An 8,047-nucleotide genomic window follows, 5' to 3' on the forward strand; every position below is an offset into this window, starting at 1 on the left:
GCCTATGGGAACTATTAAAAACCTTTCCTCAAGGCAAGGCCACTGTAAATTTGACCACTTGACTGCTGCAGACCAGTGGATGTCAATGAAGATCATTACTTTATAAGTTCAAAGTGGTACCAGCCATTGGTGCATAATGGTACCAATATACTGTATTTAGTACACACATACATTGTTTGAAAATCTTCCATGATTTCCATATATATCTGTAGTTTAGCACATGTACAAAGACAAACACAGGCATTTGAAAATGGCCTCAGGACTCATTTTCTCTGGGGCCATTTCTATCTCCTTTTGCTCACAAAAACAATTTTCCACAATCCCATCTAATAACATTCTGGAATTCTGTTCTTGAGAAAGGTAACTCAGGGTGTCATTTTATTCCCCTAAAACATAGACATATATTTCATTATGTTTTATAATTCAAACTTGGGGGGGGTCTAAAAGTTTAATACCCGAACCTTTAAGGAAAAAACACTGTTAAAAGGAAGTAGTCGATTAAAGCACAAAGAAATGTATACCACATACCTAACTAAAAAACAAAAAAAAACCCAAAACTTTCCAAATTTCAAAAAAGAATAATTATGTGCTTTTCTTTTCATTCACTTTGTGATCCAACATTTTCTTTCCCTGTAAGATTGGTAGAAGAAAAAAGGAAAAAGACAAAGTGTGTTTTCTCTGTCTTAGAAAATGTGCTATTGTGGGGCTTTGAGTAACAAAAGGAAGCTTATATTTTCTGGATTTCCATTTGGATACTGAACTGGGAATTCAAGAGTGCAGGTACTCACAGAAATATATACTCAAACCAAAGTTGGCCACAACACAAGAAGTATGGGAGTGACTGAGCTGAAATGATTCCTGCAAAGCTTCTCAGTGGCACTGCCCTGCATTTTATGGCACCAAAAGAGGCAATATATTTCCATACTGATGGACTCGACAAATTATAAGATGAATTCTCCTTAAATCAATCCAATGAATTGCAAGTGTGATTTTTGGCAAAATGATGGAATGGCTTTGTGGGGGTATGAGAAGCCTCATCGACTTCTTAAAAATATCTCTAGATTTTTCTTTGTCTTCAAAATTAGTGTACTACAGAACTTAGTTTGCTTTGTAGGAGTCAAATACCAAATGTTTGACTGAGGATTTATGCTGCTCATGATAATATCCTATATGCAAAAACTTGAAAAAAAACTTTATAAAACAACTTGATGTAAAAGGGTGATTTAAAGGAAACAAAATTTAAGAGCAGTAATAAAAAAATATGTGGAAGGATACAGGCTTATTAAAATCACCTAAAGTGGTCATCTTGGGACTATACATTCCAATGATCTGAGTACAAAAATAAATTTGCATAGACAGATGAACTTGTATAGCATAAAGATATATTTTTGCGTCTCTTCTCACTCACTGCTTCTGTTCCATTTCAGATGCCTCTTATGGTTTAAACATAATAAATGTTTATTAAACATTTATTAAACCAGTAGAAAAATAAAACCCTAGACTTTATCATTTTTAAAGCAACATCCTCTATGCTTAGCTTGATTCAGGTCACAAGGCATGTGGGTAAATTAGCTTCCCAGGTTACATGCAACCTGGCAGACTCACAGAAAGACTGATGCAGTACTAAACAACTATTATGAGAATGTTTATCTGTATTCCTATAGTTTAGATAGCAGGAATTATCTATTTCTGGACACATTTTATATTTAGATAACCCCACTTTATACATGACCTTTACATTAGTAGAAAATGAGAATGTAACTGGCAAAGAGAGAAATGGACTACCAGTATGCAAATTACCCTTGCACACTCTGCAATCCCTATGCTACTGAGCTACTTCTTAGGCCTTTTTATTTTTCAGACAGCGTTTCACTAAGATGCCCAGGATGGGGTTGCACTTGTAATTCTCTTGCCTCTGCTTTTAAGTAGCTGAGATTGCAAGTGTGGACCACGACATCTGCTGATTCCTACCTCATCTGGGGGAGAGTAGTATTGGGGGTTGAACCCAGGATCACCACAGTGAGCTGTTTCCCCTTTATACATTTTTCATACTGAGACAGGGTTTTGCTAAGCTGCGAAGTTGCCCAGGTTGGGCTCAAAGTTGCTATCTTCCTGCCTTGTCCTCCCAGAGTACCACCATGCTCAGCTAACTTAAACTTTCTTTTCTCCAAAGCCAAGAACTCTCCTTGTAACATGCCTAACTCAGACTTAAAACTTTGATGATCTTGCAAGATCACAATGAACACTGGTAAAAAATAGAAGATTATAAGTAACTACTTTGAAACCTTGTATTTAATAAATTGGCTGACTGTAGGAGAAATAGACAGATAGATGTCTACACACATATGATTTATCAAAAGCAAGAAGATAATCCAGTAGCACGTGATGAAACTGAGGCAACAAAACAAAACAAAACGCCCCCCAAAAACTATCCACTGAGAAAAGCAAAGGACCTGATGGGCTCACTGCTCAATTCTGCAAGAACTTCAGGGAGGATTCAATGACAATACTCTTCAAACTTTTGAATGAAATGGAAGGGGAAGGAGTGCTGTCTAACTCATTCTTTGAAGCTAGTCCTACCCCCATACCAAAACCTGAAAAAAAAACTTCACAAAAAAGAAAAACTACACACCAATCTCTTCAATGAATATATATGACAAATATCTTCAATGTGAAACTGGCAAACAGAATGCAACCATTCATTAAAGAGATCACATGTCATGATCAAACCGGCTCCATCTCTAGGATGCAAGGATGGTTCAGTATATGTAAATCACTAAGTACAAAATATAATATAAACAGAAGCAAGGATGAAAACCCCATGGCCATCTCAATAGATGCAGAGAAAGACTCATCCAAAATCCAACCTTTAGTTATAATAAATACCCTGAGCAAAATACACACAGAAAGACCTTATAGCAACTTAGTAAAAGCCATTTATGACAAAATCCACTGTCAACATCAGAGTAAATGGAGAAAATTGCAAAGCTTTTCTCCAAAAATCAGGAACAAGGCAGTTTTCCACTCTTACCACTCCTGTTTAACACAGCACTTCAAACATCAGCCTGAGCTGTAAGGCAAGAGAAGAAATTAAAGGGATCCATACACCAAAGGAAGAACATAAACTATCCTTTTTTGCAGATGACATGGTCCCGTACATGGAATACCCAAAAAATTTCACCAAAAGTCTCAAAGAATAAACAAACTCCACAAAGCAGAAGGATACACAAAGCAACACATATAAATCAGTAGCATTCCTGTACATCAATAATGAACACACTATGAAAGGCATTAGTAAAACAATACCATCCACAATAGCTTCAAAAAATTAAATAACTAGCTATTAACTTAATCAAGGAAGTAAAAGACCTCTACAACAAAAACTATAATACTCTCATAAAGGAGATCACAGACACTAGAGAACAGAAACATATTCTCTGTTCTCGGACAAGCAGAATTAAAATTGACCAAATGGCCATATTACCAAAAGTAACCTATAGATTTAATGCAAATTAAATGAAAATAGCAACAGCATTCTTTACAGAACTAGAAAAAACAATCCAAAATTTATGTGGAACCAGAAGAGAGCCACCAACATAATCCCAGAGCCCAAGCTGTATCACAAATTGATAGTGACTAAAAACAGCATGGTACTGGCACAAAACGTACATGTAGATCAATGGAACAGAGCAGAGGATGCTGAAACAGCCGTGAGCACATGCAGACATCTCATCTTTGACAAAGGTTCCAAAAACATACTGGAGGAAAGACAGCCTCTTTAAAAATGGTGTGGGAAAACTGGTTAACCACTTGCAGAAGATTGACTCCAGATCCATATCTCTATGCACTAAAATAAAAATGGGTGAAACACATTGATTTTAAAACAGAGCAGTCTTCTGGAAGATAAAAGAGGCTAAACTATTGAAGACAGACACAGACAAAGGCATTCTGAGCAGAACTCTAATTGCATGAGAAATAATGCCAAGAATCAACAAATGTGATCTGGTTATGTTCCTGATAGGTATCTTTCCCAAAGAGCTTAAGACATCATAGGATAGAGACAGATGCATAGCAATGATTATAGCAGCACAATTCATTAAGAGCCAAATCCTAGAAGCAGCCTGTATATCCATCAGCAGCTGAATGGATAAAGAAAATGTGCTTTCTATATATAATGGAATACTAACTGGCTATAAAGAATGACACATCTGAGCCAATTTCAGGAAAATGGATGCGCCTGGAAAATATAACGTGAGTGAAATAAACCAGACTAACAAGCTTAAGTATGGTATGGCTTCTCTCATTCGAGTGAGGCAAAGTAGAAACAAAGAAAATGACAAAGGATGGATAGAAAGATACAAGGGGATGGATCTCTTGCAATAGGGAATGGGAACAAGGGCAAGGGGTGAGGAGGAGGAGAAGAAGAAATAGGAATAATAAAGATATACCATGTACAGGAACCCAATCATCCAATTAATGTCAACATTATGTGCCATAACATGAGCCAAGGCAAATTATAGCAACAGGAATGAAAAATGGGATAGAGAAACTGGAAGAGATGGGAGGGGAGGGGACCTCTGAGAAGGGGATTTAAAAAAAGAGAAAATAACACGCTATAATCTGTACATGTAACCATTTCCCAAGATGATTTTAAACTACATGAAAAGCAAAATGTACTAATAAATTTAAAAATTTACAAAAAGAATCAACACATCCAGTTATATCAAATTAAAGTTTCTTCACAGCAAAGGTAAGAAGAAACAACCCGCAGAATGGGAAAAATTGTCCTCAGATGACTAATGCCTACAATTATAAAACTCAAGAAAAATTAGACCTCCCCAAATAAAAGTCCCAATAAAAAATGGGCAAATGAAATGAACAGACCCTTCTCAAAATGAATACAAATGGCCAATAAGTATGTGAAAAATTGTTCAAAATCACTGGTCTCTAGAGAAATCCCAATTAAAATAACAGTGAGACCCCACCTTACACCAGAAAGAGTGGCAAACATCAGGAACTCAAAAAACAACAAATGCTGGAGAGGCTGTGGGGAAAAAAGAGACTGCTCTACATTGTCGGTGTGAGTGTAAGCCAGTGTAACTACCATGTGAATCACTATAGAGATTCCTTAAACAACTAAAACTAGAAATTCCATTTCATCTGGCTATGCTTTTTCTAAGTATCTTTCCCAAAGACTTAAAGACATTACCTTTCAGTGAAACACACATACCCATTATTAATAGTAGGATAAACCATAAAAGCTAAATCTTGAAAGTGGACTACATGTCCATTAACAGATGAATGGGTAAAGAAAATGTGATATATACACTCATATATATTCAAGGGAGTTCTGCTCAGATATATAGAAGGATAAACTTTAGTTATTTGTAGGAAAATGGATATTCTTTGAGACCATCATGCTAGTGAAATAAATAGGTCATAGAAGCTTCATGTATCAGATGGGTTCTCTTACACGGGAAACCCAAAGTATAAATAATTCAAACAGCAAAGTAAAAGATTACATGATACATGGAGATAGATCTTTTGCAATAGAAATAGATCTGGAGATGGATTTAAAGAAGAGGATCAGAAGGAGAAGCAAAAAGGACTAGGTTGCATGCAATATGTACCTTTACCAACTCCCCAAGATGCATGTATTTATTATACATCATAAACATTACTAATAACATAAGTTTGTTCCACCTTTAGAGTTTTCAAGTGATGGCTCTGGCTCAGAACAAAGCAAGTTGTTATGTTTCAAAGATTTCACCAATCCTCTGCTTTAACTAATTTGGGATGAGTTGTACATTATTTTTCTGCTCTAAGTTGTATTTCAGAATCAATATTTCCTATGCTTTTTCACATAAGAAGGTCCCAAGGGTGCAGATATATTCCCTCTATCATTATCCATATTCCTTTCTGGTTCTTGAGACATTTTTTGCAGATGTGAAAGTGGAGCATTAGTTTCATTGGCTGGATTCTCAGATGCCTTTTCTGTAAAGGTGCATTTTTTATTCAGTTTATTCATACATTTTAGGGATGCAGTACTGTTGCATTCATTATTTGTATCTTGTACCTTTTACATGACAGGTCTTGGTTCTCATTTTTTTCCTATTGTCCCTGTCCTCCCTTCACCCCTCTTCCCCTCCATATTTACAAACAATTTATTTCCATATTTTCATTTTCTCACATTTTTTTTCTTTTCCGTTATTACCTATCCCCTACCCTTCCCATTTTCCCGACACCTTTAGCCCTTTTCTTCCTCTTTCACATGGTCAATTACCTCAATGTTTTTAAAATAATCTTATTCTTAATCAAAAGGTTTGGAAATTAGAAAACTAGAAAAATTAAAGTTTAGCTGGTTTTATTTCTTCATATACTTAGTTACTCCCTCCTCAGTGAATTCTAAAGAAAAAAGGAAAAATAATATGCAATACCCTAAAACAAGAGAAAAATATGAACCAGGAAACATAACTTTTTCCATGTTTGTGGGGACTGTACTTAAGTATGTGCTAAATTTACCAAAACTAAATTAGATGATGCTTAATGTCATAAAGCTTTTCTCATATATTTTACCTCACTATTTTAAAATAAGAAACCCTTGCAGTACATTAAAGTCATTTTCTAAAGATTAGTAGCTGGAGTATAGACAAACTTTAAATTACAAAGACACAAAATCACCAGTAGAATGACTCAAATTATACACCATGACAGTGTGTGCAAGTGTTATCAATCTATATGAACTACCTGTGTTAAGTCCACTTGTAACATGTTCTAGCTCAGCACTAAGGACAGTGGATGAAAACATTTTAGTAATAATTATCAATTTCTTATATTAAAATGAAAGAAGAAAGTTATTATTTGTACCCTAACCCCAAAAGTATCATTTTGGAAGGCATGATCCTCTGAATTGGGTTGATTCTATGACACCTCAGTGTAGACACTGAATCTTTTAGAGACCAGGAGGCAACTGAATCTTTAACCTAGAAATTGGTAACATCAAACTCCAATGCTGAGGCACTTGGGCAATCACTGTGTGAAACTCAATATTGTCACTGTTGCATTGTTTCTCACATCAGAGATTATACAAGTGGAAGCACAGACCTTGTTCAGAAAATATTTTGGCTCAATGCTAAAGTTTAGCTATAAAATACTAGAGATTCTTAGAATAGCTTGTCCATAATTACCAAAATTATAAAGAATTAAATTGTGATTTACTGAATCTAAAGACTACTCTTTTCTTTACTAAAAGAAAAGTAAATGCGTCTGGCCTAAACTGCCGTATTAAAGCAAACAAAACAATATTAAACCAGGCATATAAATGTAAAATTTTACCCACCTGCTCCTGGATATTTTCACAGCCATCCAGCCTTTCTTGCCCTTCTTCTGGTACTTCTGAAAAAATGCATATACAAAGGAAAAATAAACTATTTAGAACGGTTACATAAAAAGCAAGAAACTTTATAAAATAGAAAATAATAAAAATTAATAATACAAATTTATTTTCCAAGTGAAGAATTTGAATTAAGCCTAATTTTTAGTTGAATGTTTCAGAAATACTTTTAATTATCCCCAAATTAACAAATTATGTGGAAAGACATTAGATAACACCACATGGAAGACATACAGGTCTCTTAAAATATTCATCATGAATTCATCCACTCAGCACAGATGAACTCTCAGAAATGTTTAAAATACCACAGAAATACGAAAATCCACACTACACATTATTTTCTACCTCATCACAGCTACTTTTAAAGAACCCAGTAAGTGTGTTATCATTAACAGTCTCTAATACTACTATTATTTGTTTATAATCCGAGATGTCTTCGTCTGCTTTTCTGACTTTTTTTTAAAATCCATTTTGTAAGACTCAGTCTGTGATGTGAAGTTTTCCTTGATTATGATTATTTCCCCTAGATACATCAGTGTCTCTTCTTCTGGGTTACTTTAATATTTTTCTCAATATTTCTTCTGTATCTTTACCACATGAACTACAAACATGTCTTTATTAAGTTAAGCCTTTTGCTCCTGGACTGGATGGAGC

At 34.9% G+C, this 8,047-nt stretch overlaps 1 non-coding gene across 1 annotated transcript in view; it reads right to left on the bottom strand.

Moving 5' to 3' along the window:
- Positions 1–7,400, bottom strand: part of LOC104857040 — a 9,039-nt gene extending 1,639 nt beyond the window's left edge. Inside the window, exon 1 of the transcript XR_004515594.1 lies at positions 7,340–7,400. This is a non-coding gene — a transcript (uncharacterized LOC104857040). The remainder of the gene's footprint in view (positions 1–7,339) is intronic.
- Positions 7,401–8,047: the final 647 nt, after the last annotated feature.

Source organism: Fukomys damarensis, unplaced genomic scaffold, assembly GCF_012274545.1.
Source record: "Fukomys damarensis isolate Sample0158 unplaced genomic scaffold, DMR_v1.0_HiC HiC_scaffold_37, whole genome shotgun sequence".
Taxonomy (NCBI): Eukaryota; Metazoa; Chordata; class Mammalia; order Rodentia; family Bathyergidae; genus Fukomys; species Fukomys damarensis.